Source organism: Lynx canadensis, chromosome F2 (assembly GCF_007474595.2).
Source record: "Lynx canadensis isolate LIC74 chromosome F2, mLynCan4.pri.v2, whole genome shotgun sequence".
NCBI classification, from domain to species: domain Eukaryota; kingdom Metazoa; phylum Chordata; class Mammalia; order Carnivora; family Felidae; genus Lynx; species Lynx canadensis.
In genome coordinates this window covers 36525156-36538483 of record NC_044320.2, presented here as the reverse complement: position 1 = coordinate 36538483, position 13328 = coordinate 36525156, and positions in this window count along the sequence as shown.

Sequence of the window (13328 nt, the reverse complement as noted above, 5' to 3'; positions counted from 1 at the left end):
AGCTCTCTTTGGCTACAATGTGGAGAAGAGATTGTAGAGGGCAGAGAATGGAATCAGAGATATCAGGAGGTTACCACAGTATAAGTCAGGTGCTGGGCAAGAGGCGGAAGGGGAGAAATGGTGAGATTCTGGAAACAGAGTTAACACAGTCTGCTGATAAGGAAAGTGCAGGTTGTAAAAGGGGAAGGAATCAGGGATCATTTTGAGGTTTAGAACTGGGCAATGTGGACTTTTCTTTATTTGCTTCTGCTATTATATACTTTAAGAAAACTTAAAATCTGGGGTGCCTGGGTGGCTCAGTCGGTTAAGCGTCCAACTTCGGCTCAGGTCATGATCTCACAGTTCGTGCTTCAAGCCCTGCATCGGGCTCTGTGCTGACAGCTCAGAGTCTGGAGCCTGTTTCAGATTCTGTGTCTCCCTCTCTCTCTGCCCCTCCCCTGTCATGCTCTGTGCCTCTCTCTCTCAAAAGTAAATAAACTTAAAAAAAATTTTTTTTAAAAGAAAACTTAAAATTTTAAATTACAAATGCAGTACGTATTCATGTTGAACATCATGAACATATACAAAGTAAAATTAAGGGGCACCTGAGTGGCTCAGTCGGTTAAGTGTCCAACTCTTGATTTCAGTTCAGGTCATGATTTTACCATTCATGAGATCGAGCCCCATGACAGGCTCTGTGCTGACAGCACAGAGCCTACTTGGAATTCTCTCTCCCTCTCTCTCTGCTCCTCCCCCACCCCCCAAACAAATAAATATTTAAAATTTTTCTTAATTAATTTTTTTTACATTTTATTTTATTTTCTTAATTTTATTTTTTTTAAATTTACATCCAAGTTAGTTAGCATATAGTGCAACAATGATTTCAGGAGGAGATTCCTTAGTGCCTCTTACCCATTTAGCCCATCCCCCTCCCACAAGCCCTCCGGTAACCCTCTGTTTGTTCTCCACACTTAAGAGTCTCTTCTGTTTTGTCCCCCTCCCTGTTTTTATATTATTTTTGTCTCCCTTCCCTTATGTTCATCTGTTGTGTCTCTTAAAGTCCTCACATGAGTGAAGTCATATGATATTTGTCTTTCTCTCACTGACTAATTTCACTTAGCATAATACCCTCCAGTTCCATCCACGTGGATGCAAGTGGCAAACATTTTTTAAAAGTAAAATTAAGAAATATCAGCTATTCATGACTCCATAATTCACAATTACTATGAATCTTTTGGTTTGTTCACTTATTTATAAACTTAAACAAATTATTCTTAAAGTTACTTATTTTTGAGAGAGAGAGAGAGAGAGAGAGAGAGAGAGAATCCCAAGCAGTCTTCGTGCTGTCAGTGTAGAGAGCCCAAGGTGGGGCTTGAACTCATGAACTGTGAGATCATGACCTGAGCCAAAATGAAGAGTTGGATGCTTAACCAGCTGAGTCACTCAGGTGCCCCTAAATTTTTTTCTGAGGAAAACATTTTCCCACGGAATAAAATAATACATGTTAGGAAAAATACAGAAAAAGTAAACATGAAAATTAAAATCACCCACGTAGAACCAGAATTAATACTTCTGTGAATGATACATACATACATAGTCCACTTACTTTGAACATTCTTAATACATGGCTTACTTTGTATTTTGGTTTCTTACAATTTTTCTTTGCCACGAACTCAACCTCATTATCGCCGAAATTATTTTTACAATATTATTTTATTGGTTTGTAGGCATTCATTCTTGATCTGCATCAAACTGTCACACTAGCCACCCCTTGCTAAAGGTCCCCGGGTTGCTGGCTTTTAGGAACTTGGCCTCCACGTTAACTTTCTTCCCCTCCCATCCCTACTTAGAAATAACTGGCTGGAATCCCACACTTGCCCAGAGACACCTAAGGATTACACAGAGCCTTCTCATCCCAGCCCCCTTGTGCCACCACCAACCTGCCTGCCATCACTACCACCGAACCACCCCTACCAAAAAGCAGGGCGAGCCTGGGAGAGCTCTTGGCTCCCATCATCATCTGCAACACAAAAGGAAAACATACCCGAACGGGTTTCAGATGAATCGCAGCAGGAGCTCGCAAGTGTAACTTTTTTCCAGGAAGGAATTCCATCCAAGTGACTAGTTTTCAGGCACGTGCCCTCCCAACCCTCCTGGGAACCTCTGCTAATGGCACAGGCAGGGTGGTGCCTGTGGCTGTCAAGCCACTTGGAATACCCCCACCTCATGGCCCAGGCCCCTCCCGAAGAGAGACGTGGGTGTTTTCCTCTTGGTCTCCAGCCTCGTTCTGAACTGCTCTCACATCTACCCTCTGACCTCGCCTTCCCCCGTCAGCCTCCCCACCTCCAAACAGGCATAAGGCTGATTGACATCACTTGCTCATTTCAGGGAGGCAGATAAGAAAGCCCAGCTGCCACTTGGGGAGAGGCACCTGCTTCACGATTAACCGATTCGTCGACTGATTGATTGGTGGAAGATACACCCTTTTCATTTACATCATTCTAATGACTTTGCTTACCATGGGCAGAGACTGCCACCCTTGTTAGCCTGGAGAGAATGTGGTTTATTTTGAAATCATAGATGAATCTGAGTTTTTATAATCATCAGAGCCCGAGCAAATGCCACAACCAACATGCTTCAGCTACAGGGGTCTGAACTGCTGCAGAGTAGAAAGCTGATTGATGATAACACTTTATGTTTGTACCGTACGATCCGTTTCCACGCTCTCTCTCCCAAATTACCGCGTTTGCTCATGACAACAACTCGTCGAGGCAGGCAGCACTGATGTTCTGATTTCCAATTTACAGGCTTAGTTCATCAAACATTGATTGATCCTTTTTTTATGTACCTGGTCCAACGCAGGGCACGGATGACATTGAAAGGAAGGCTGTGTAGTGTCTACCCCCAAACCGCTCGCAGTCTCGTGGGAGACACGGAGACAGCCCCTAACTAAAGCATGGTGCGGGGAGCCATGTGCAAGTGGTATGAGAAAACGTCAAAGGCACCAAGAGGGAGGAGCAGAGACGGGCGGGGAGAGGTAAATGCCACCGCGTGCCTCGAAGGGCCAGGAACTAGGCGAGGGCCGTGCTACTACAAGCGTGGTCCACGGACCACCAGCACCTGCCTTCCTTCCCTGGAAACTTGGTAGAAATACAGAATCTCGGGCCCCACCCCCAGTCCCACGGATTCAGAATCTGCATTCGAACCATATAGGAAGGAGTTTTAGGCTTGGGACAGGTACCAGTATCAAATGCTGCAGCAGCGAGCGACACATAGGACGGACACTCAGGAGTGATCTTTGGATCAGGAGAAAAACCAAAATTCGACTTAAGGGACGTGCCCCGGGTTCCACAGCTGGAGGCACAGCCCGGACGAGCTGTGTGTTCTGTTTCTAATCTTCTCATTAGAAGGTGCCCCGTCAGCCACGGTTGCTCTCCTCTAAGACCATGCCTACACAGAAAGGCTCAGCATTCTCCCCGACACCGGACCGGGCTATAAAAATTGTCCTCTGGATGATGGCCCTCTGTCTGTCGGTAGCACGGATTTCCAAAATGATCGAGGTCCTTTCTGCCTCCCGTTTGCTTGAGCCGACCCACCCGGAGTCTAATCGGGACACAGCAGGTTGGCTTCCAGGCTTTCTTCTTCCCGAACATTCCACCGTCATGTTGCCTGTTGTCTTTATGGTGTGCTGTGCCTGCGTCCCAACTTCAGAGCAAAGCGAAGTCACTGTCGCATGCCTCCACCCACCATGCTCCGCTGCAAAGAGGAGCCTCGTGACGAGCAGGCCTGACTCAAGTTCAAGTCCGTGGCACGGCTGATGCTACCTTCCACAGATTTTTAAAGCGGGGGCAGCTTGATTTGCTGGAGGCACCAGACACCTGAATCAAGGACAAGGTCCACCAACGTGACTTTGTCCTCTAGGCTGCCCATGGGTCTTGAGGTTGAGCGTGGAGTTGGCACCAAAGTTGCTTACCTCCAAAGCGCTCAATTTGACTTTTCTTTTATATTCCTAAATCTTTGACAATCACGCATCAGGGTGGCTTTCAAGTTAGTGGAATGCTATGGCAGCTTCCAGCATCCTGCTCCTGGTAAATGTTTTTGGCTGTCGGCGGGCCTCTGAGGCTACAGGCAGACGCCTACCATCTACCAACGGGCTCAGGGTCACTCCTAAATCGTGTGCTGACGGTAAAGTGGCCCCGGGTGTTTGCATATCTTGTGAGATCACCATGGGAACACGGTCATGATGATACAGCAGTTCCCGTGTTGAGTCCTATCGGTAGTTTTATTTTTTATGATTTCATTTCCTATTGACAGGAAATAGACTCTTGATAACCCAAACCAAACACGTTCATAAATCCCGCATCCCTTGTTTCATGTAAGACCATAGCTTTATGATCCAGATCGAATAAACCCGGATCTGTGATGCAGCTGCACACTCTCGTAACAGGTGAAACAGACAGGACTCTGTCAACTTTGACACGTGGGATGACCTTGATTGAGAATTTAGTGATTTCCTATGACATAGAACAAAGGTTAGTAGCTGTCAGCAGAAACCAGGCATGAATGCTACCAGTAAATGCTCCTTACTGGTTCTAAAATATATACTGAATCAGCTCACACTTAACTTTGTGCTGCTATCACCAAAGTCCAAGCCATCATGACACTGTCACTGACCTGGGCTATTAAGCAGTCTCCCTGCTTTTATTTTGACCCCTCCAACAATTGTCTATGCTGAACCTGGAGTCATCTTGTAAGTAAATTGGATCATGTCATTTATCTGCTTAAAACTTACCTGGGTTCCTTCTCATCTCAGAATAAAATCCAAGCTCATTACCATGGTCTGTGCGGCCCTATGTGATCCGGCCCCTGCCTGACTGTTCCATCTCATGTTATACCGCTCTCCCCCCCCCCCTTGTAATAGTCTGTCTACACTGGCTCTCCTCCACCTCACAGCGATCTATCCACACTGAGTTTTCCGTTTCTCAAACACAAGGCTACCATGTACAGATGCGGAGGTTGTGCACTGTGTAACTCCAGGAGGGCTCTTCAGCGGGCTGCAGGGTGGATGATGCCCCTGGCAGCCCAGCTTACACACGCTGAGCTCTTTCCCACTGCAAGGGCTTGCTACTTGCTGGACCTTCTGCCTGGCGCATCCATCTGCACGGCTGGCTCCTTCTTGTCATCCCCGGAGCAAATATTCCACAAAGCGCTAGTCTATATCAAGCGGAACTGGCTACATAACTCGCGGAGCCCCGTGCAAAATGAAAATAAGCTCAGTCTCAGCTTAAGTGTCATTTTTCCAGAGGGGTCCTTCCTAACCACCCAAGCCAAAGGAATCTTCTGAACAGTGTGTAAAGGCAAACTGAGGACCCCCTTTCCTTTCCAGGTAAAAACACAGCATTTTAAATTACACTTGACACAAGGATCCTTGGTTCCACAAGCACTGTGATTTTAGGCTGAATATCCAATCAACATAAAAGGTTTTGTGTTTCTCTTTAATGAGGTTTTGGGCAGGTTCTCATTTTTCTATAAATTGGCCCTGAAGGCAATGACAGGCCTCGTAAGCTGAGGAGAATTTTGGTGTTCAAAGATCAAAAAGGCCCCATTACAACATTATAAATTGAAAAAGGATACTACGGTAGGATTTTTTTTTTCTAATAAAAAAAAAAAAACAATGCACATCTTATGGAAATGAGTTCACATGAAATAATGAACTCAATTATATTTTATCTTAAAAAATTTTTTTTAGGTTTACTTATTTATTTTGAGAGCAACAGCACAAGTAGGGGAGGGACAGAGAGAGAGAGGGAGAGAGAGAATCCCAAGCAGGCTCTGCACTGTCAGCACAGGGCCAGATGCAGGGCCTGAACTCACAAAACCACGAGATCATGATTTGAGCCAAAACCAAGAGTTGGATGCTTAACCGACTGAGTCACCCAGGCACACCAAACTCAATTGTATTTTAAAGTTTAGTAGACATTGCATGGTTCCTAATTGACTAGTATATATCTCCCTCTGCCTTTGGAAGTTCAAGTTTTTGCTTTGATAAACTAAAACAAGATTATTTAAGTATGATTTCATCATCCTTGAAAAGTCAAAGTTTTGTTGTTTGCAACACTATGAACTTTCTTATTTAAGAAACCATGAACTTTCTTATTTAAGATACAGGTAGTTCAAAATATATTTACTGCTTTCATTCACAAGACATTTATTAATGTTGGATGACAAAGTTCCAAATATGGTATGTGACTCAGAAAAAAAGGATGCAGAGAATTGGTTCTTTAAATATAAGATCTTCTCACCTTGTTATGAGTTTTTCTGCTACTCCCAGGAACCCCATACGCTCTGCCGAAATAACAGGAGAAGTAAAAAGTTTTAGGATCTGTGACAGTGAGATAAGGCAAGAACATGCAATTTTCAGAGAGACTGCCATTCCCACCATCATCCTCCGGCTAGGCAATGCCATCTGGGGCTTCAGATACGGTTTTCTAAAGTGAATTACCCTTGGGTTACTGCCAGAACTTCCTAAAAGCACTCATAACCAAGGGAGAAATAAGTTTCTGCCCCCAATTTTGCTAATTTTGTAAGCAACTATTTAAAAAAAAAAAGAAAAGAAAGAAAAGAAACAGGCTTAAGAATGATGAATTTATACTTGGGTAATATAAAGAATGAAAGCAAAACCAAAATGTGCATAAAGTGCCTCACTCAAGATGCCTAGTCCTAGATTAAATTATGAAGGAAGCAAACCCCGACTTCCTGCCTTCTTCCTCTACTTGCTTTCAGAAAAGTATCTGATAAACTCATTTATACTAAAGTATAAATGACTAACAATGATTCATGGATTACCTTCTATAGGGGTATTTGCTTTATTTATTTTTCATTTTTTAGAATATTTTTGAGAGAGAGAGAGAGAGAGAGAGAAAGAGCATGAGTGGGGGAGGGGAGAGTGAGAAGCAGACACAGAATCTGAAGCAGGCTCCGGGTTCCAAGCTGTCAGCACACAGCCCAACGTGGGGCTCCAATGCAGGAACCGCAATATTATGACCTGAGCCGAAGTCGGATGCTTAACTGACGGAGCCACCCAAGCGCCCCAGGAGTATTTGCTTTAAAAGTAGGGAAATAGTCTTTGCCAAACCGTTGAAAGTTGAAAGTGGTAGTGGTAGAATTTCAGCAAAGCCCAACAACCATCCGCAGACAAACTGTACTGCCTTGAGAGAAGTGTCTGTATTTGCTAGTCCTTTTCATGGCTCACTCTCCATTTTCTCTAGCTCCCTCCGCCCCTCCCTCCCCCAACTCTTTGGTTTGGAATACTTTTGTATTTACAGAAAAGTCGCAAAGGTAAGACAGAGAACCCTCCAAAATCCCTTACCCGGGTTACTTCTAATGTCAACATTTTATTTTTTTTTTAATTTTTTTCAACGTTTATTTATTTTTGGGACAGAGAGAGACAGAGCATGAACGGGGGAGGGGCAGAGAGAGAGGGAGACACAGAATCGGAAACAGGCTCCAGGCTCCGAGCCATCAGCCCAGAGCCCGACGCGGGGCTCGAACTCACGGACCGCGAGATCGTGACCTGGCTGAAGTCGGACGCTTAACCGACTGCGCCACCCAGGCGCCCCTAATGTCAACATTTTATATTATTACGGTACGTTGTCAAAACCAAGAAACTAACATCGGTACATCACTATTTGCTGCACTCTTAGGGTTTCGCCAGTTTCTCCGGTAACGTTCAGTTTCTGTTTGATCCCGTACAGGACGCCACATCGCACGTAGCCCATAGGCGGTGGTGGCTCTGATTCTATGTCTCTGGCCCCTCTGAGGAGCCCCAGACTGGCCTATCTAAAACCGGCACATGGCATTTCACTTGTGTTCTACTGGGCGACTCAAACTTACACTTCCCACACTGAACTCTTGACTTGTGCCCTGGAACCTGCTCTTCCGCTGGTCTTCTTCACATGGCAGCTCCTTCCCACCAGTTGCTCAGGCCAAACACCTAAGAATCACTGTCGGCTCCCCTCTTTCTTTTATACCGCACGTCCAACCCATCGGCAAATCCAACTCTGCCTTTGAAGCTAGCCTGATTCTAACCATTTGTCACTCTATCCACTGCCATCCTCCTGGTCCAAGTCACCATCTTTCAACCTGGATGATTGCGATGGCCTCCAAACTCTTCATCCCGCTTCTGCCCTTACCCTGCCCCTGCCTTCCCACCACCCCAATTTATTATCAACATAGGGATACTTTTTAAATGTAAGTCTGAGCATGTTAGTGCTTTTCTTGAACGCTCCGATGGCTTCTGTTCTCAATCAAATTAGAATCTGAAGTCGTTACTGAGACTATAAGGTACCACGTGATCTGCCTCCTCCCCTCACTCTCTGTCATAATTTCCTCTCCCATTTACTCCACTCCAGCCACATTCACCTCCTTGCTCTTTCTTTGATTTACCAAGCATGTTTTGCCTCAAGGCCTTGGACTAGCTATGGTCTCTGCTTGGAATGTTCTGTTCCCAGACGTCTGCCTGACTTGCAGGGCAGGGAGATAAGGTAGGCTTAGCAAGGTAGGGGGACCGGCTCCTCCAGGTTTTCCATGGACTGTACTGACTTTAAAGGTGAAAAGCCCCATATCCCAGGAACCCCTTCAGTTCCTGGCAGACCGGGACAAGTGGTCACCTAGCAGGGGTACGTGTGTGCAGGGGAGGTTGCAGGGTGGGTGGGTGGCAGGCATTCAATATGGTGGTCACAGAAGGTCTCACGGACAAGGAGACATTTGGGCAAAGGCTTGACAGAGGCGAGAGATTTGGTTTGCCATTCCTTAATGTTTGATTCCTGGGGGCCAGTCTATAGAATCTGTTGAGCACAGATAAAGGAAACCCCAACGGTTATCAAAAATACATCTTAAAATGTTGTTTTGAATGACTGAACTCTCAGATTTTATGAGATCTGCAAAGCACAGTGGCCAATGAGGCTTTGGAGCCCAGTAAACTTGGAGTCTTGGCTCTGAGGCACGACCTTGAACAAGTTACTTAATTTTTCAAAGCCTGATTTTTCTCGTTTGTAGGATGAGGATTATAAAAACTTCAAGGGCTATTATAAAGATTAAAAGAGTTATTATATATAAAATATTCTGAACCATACTGGCAGGTACCAAACACTCAATTATGGTCCATTATTTTTTTTTTCTCACTGTATTTTTGGTGGGACCTCAATATTATTCAATTTAAGTGCTGTTGTGTGCAGGACACGGGGATAATCAAGACCTATGGAAAAGGAATTAGGGAGAAAGAAGGCCACAAAAGAATGGGTGTGAAAAATAAGAGTTAATTTAGGTACTTATTCTTAAATAATTTTTGAGATTGTTGTACATTTATATTTAGTTAGAAGAAATAATAGAGATCCCATATAGCCTTCCCCCAGTTTCCCTCAAAGGCAACTTCTTGCATTACTGTAGCACAATATCCCAACCAGGAAATTGGTATTGATACAGTTCATAGTAGGTACTTATCATTTTGCTACTGAAACCAAGAGAGTCATTTTCATGGGGTTAAATGAACGGTGCTTCCACCTTGGGGGGGGGTGGGGTGCCCTGGACCAAAGATAATAGATCAAAATTCACTTCAATGCTGGACTGTCGCAGTGGGGGCCTCACCTTGCCATCTTTGCTCCAATCCACTGTAAGTCACAGACTGTGCTTCTGATAGGATCACGTTTAGCCATGTTCTCTTTTGTCTTGAGCATAATCAAAGCTACCACTTACCCAATGTTTACTATGACCACAGGCTCTGTGCTAAATGCTTTTCGTGCATCATCTCGATCTTTACGGCAGCCCGATGAGGTAGGTGATAAAACTGTCTCTGTTTTATAGAGAATGAAACAGATCTAGTAAGATGAACCGATTTGGCCAGGTCATATATTCGGGAAGTAAGAGAGCTAGGATTGAAACGCAGGACCGCCTGATCCCAAGGCTGTTCTTACCCACCCACATATCCCTCTTACACTCATGGCAGAATATAGTGAAAAGAGACTGGATTAACTTAGGCCTAGGACAGGAGTTTTCTTTTCTTCCTCAATGAATTCACAATTGAGTTGGTGAGGCAGAATATGAACACATACATGATCATACAATGCAGTACATGGAAACGTACATGGAAAGCACCAATCTCCAGTTGGGAGATGTTTTCTGTGGGAAGTAGATGGGCAATATAGGTTGGGCGGTGAATGTGGGCCCGGACTTAACACATGTGAGTTCTGGCAGAGCTCACACTCCTACGACACCCATATTTGGTGTACCCCTACCTTCCCGCCTTCCCATGTTTTCTCTCATCCCCTTCAACCACACAGATGTGGGTAGACTTTCTTCAGGGTACGTGAGAATCCTAAAGCAAACACATGTAGAGTGCTCACAGTGTTACTGTTCTGAGTCACTGTTCCAAGTTTTACGTACAGTAACTCACTCAATCCGCACAACAACTTGTAATACTGTTGTTGGCCCCATTTTACAGATGAGGATTTGAAGCGTAGAGAGGTTAAGGAATTTACCCAAGGTCATCCAGTTAGCAAGTGAGGGCCAGGATCTGAACCCAGACAGTCTGGGTCTAGACTCACTGCTTCTGACCTTGGTGCTCCAATATAATTGTTGCTTTCCTGCACGCAAGCCTTGGCAGAGGTCCTGTCCTCTACTTTGCAAGTCCTTTTTACACATCTCTATTTAGAAAGTCTCCCCCGATCAAAACTCAAGTTAAATAGCACAACAGGAATCACCATAAGGGAAGCAAGCACTTTCTGAACAACAAACTTCTGCGACTGGCCTAGGGCCCAGTGACTCACATTTCGTTTTCACAACGATCCTACGAGGTTTTTGAAAATGAGGAAATTGAGCCTTGGAGACATTAAGTAACTTGCTCAAAGGCTGAGGCTGCCATCCAAAACCTAAGCCTGCCTCTCTGTAGCTCATGTCTCAAATCACTCCCTTCATTGAAGACTTCCCCCCGCCGACCCAACAGTCACACCTGTCCCTGCTCTGCACTAGCCACACACATTCTGCACCTATTTAGAAATCTTCACACATGGCCTTGATGATCCTCTCAGTCACATGCCTCTCCAGCCAAGCGTGGCTCCAAATGTCTGGAACCACAGGGCACACTTCATAGGATACATAAACTCTCAAGATTCTAGAGCTAGAAAGCACCCAGAGATAGTCAGACCCTCTACTCACCCCAGGCAGCGTCTCCTACAATGACCATTCATTCATTCATTCATTCAGCAATGACCACCTGCTATGTGCCAAGCATGTCCCAAATAACGGGGTTATAGCAACAAACAGAATGGACCAAATTCTTCATCTCCAAGAGATTCTATTCTAGCTGAGGAAGATTAACAGTAAGCAAGATAAAAAAGTAAAATATATAGGATGTTGGGTGTTGCTATATGCTATGGAGAAAAAATAAAGTGCAGAAGGGGAGGCAGAGGATGTGTGTGTGTGTGTGTGTGTGTGTGTGTGTGTGTATGAGAGAGACAGAGACAGAGACAGGTATTAGGTTGGCCAGTGGTAGTCTCTCTGAAAAGGATTTCTCCCTCAAAAGTCTGTCATCCACCATTTGCTTATATATGTCTAGCTACAAAGAGGTCATTCCCTTAGAAGGCATTCATTTCATTTTTAGCAAGCTCTAATTGTTCTGAAGTTTATTGAATCCTCTCCCGTGACTTCTACCCTTTGCCCTGAGTTCTGCCTTCAGTTAGTTACTATACCCGGCAAGCCTAACCTACCTCCTAGGACAGACAGCCCCTCACCTGCTCAAGGACAGTTGTGTTTCCTTGAAGCAGCTTCCCCCAAACCCCAACATCCTTAGTTCCTTCAGCTGCTTCTTGAATGACACAGTTTTCATTCCTACCCCCAGATGACTGCCTTCCTTTCAATGCGCTGCCCTTTATCTAAGAAAGGAATGTGAGTTGATCAATGCAGAATATTCCAGAGTATTGCTCCCTGAGTATGATCGCAATACTATATCAAAACAAAACACATTTTAAGTTTTATTTATTTATTTTGAGAGAGAGAGAGAGAGAGACAGACAGACAGAGAGGAGCTGAGAGAAAGAATCCCAAGCAGGCTCCGCACAGCTAGCATGGAGCCTGATATGGAGCTTGAACTCATGAATGGAGAGATCGTGACCTGAGCTGAAACCAAGAGTTGAATGCTTAACTGACTGAGCCCCCCCCGGGCACCCCAAAACAAAACAAAAGTTTAAACTCTATCCTAATTGGAGCTCAGCCCTCACTGGGGAGAGCCAATCTAGCATCTTCAGAACCTGGAAACTAGGGGGATGTCCTGGGCCAGTGGAGGGGCAAGGCTTTCCTTCCTCAGTGGGCTTACATTCAGTGGGGATTTCTAGAAGGAGGCAAGAAAGGGAGTCCAAGGTGAAGAGCAGCAGTATGAAGAAGAACCTGTCCTTGGTGGTGGGCAGAGGTCCTGGCAGGTGAGTAAAACACACTATTAGAGGAAGGGTGCAGAAACCAAATAGCCTGTTGTAGTTCTGACTTTTCTACTTAATTAGAAGATCTTTATATATTAAGGAAATTAACCCTTTGTGCTATATGGTACTACTTTTTTCCAGTTGGTCATTTGGCTCTTTCCTTTGTTTATGGTATTTAAACAATTTTTTTTAATGTTTGTTTTTGAGAGAGAGGGTGGGGGAGGGGGAGAGAGAGGGAGACACAGAATCCGAAGCAGGCTCCAGGCTCTAAGCTGTCAGCACAGAGCCCAGCACGGGGCTTGAACTCACCAGCCACGAGATCGTGACCTGAGCGGAAGCCGGATGCTTAACCGACTGAGCCACCCAGGTGTCCCTGTTTGTGGTATATTTTTCTATGTAGAAAGTTTTCTTTTCTGAGTGGTCAAATGTATCCATCTTTTCATTTTTGGCTTTTTTTCTGCTCCTTCTCCTCCTTCACATATATCCTATTTAGAAAAGCCTTCTCCATTCCGACATTATAAAAACCATCTCCCACATCATCTTCAACTATTTTTATTATTTCACTTTTTACATTTAAATCTTTGATCCATCTGAAATTCATTCTGATACACCACTTATTGTTCGTTCACTGTATGTGCCAGGCACAACGTTCAGCATTTTACATATGTTACCTTATTTAATAATGATAATTATGATGATACCAATGGGGTATTGTACCAACAGGGACATTGAAGCTTAGCAAGATGAACTCAGCCAAGATCGTACATCCAGTAAGTGTCAGAATAGAACCCAAGTCAGCCTGAGTTCAATATTTTTGCTTTTCACTGTAATATTTATGAGAGGCATCCTGTTATCTGGAAACCCCAGCTTCATCACCACACAT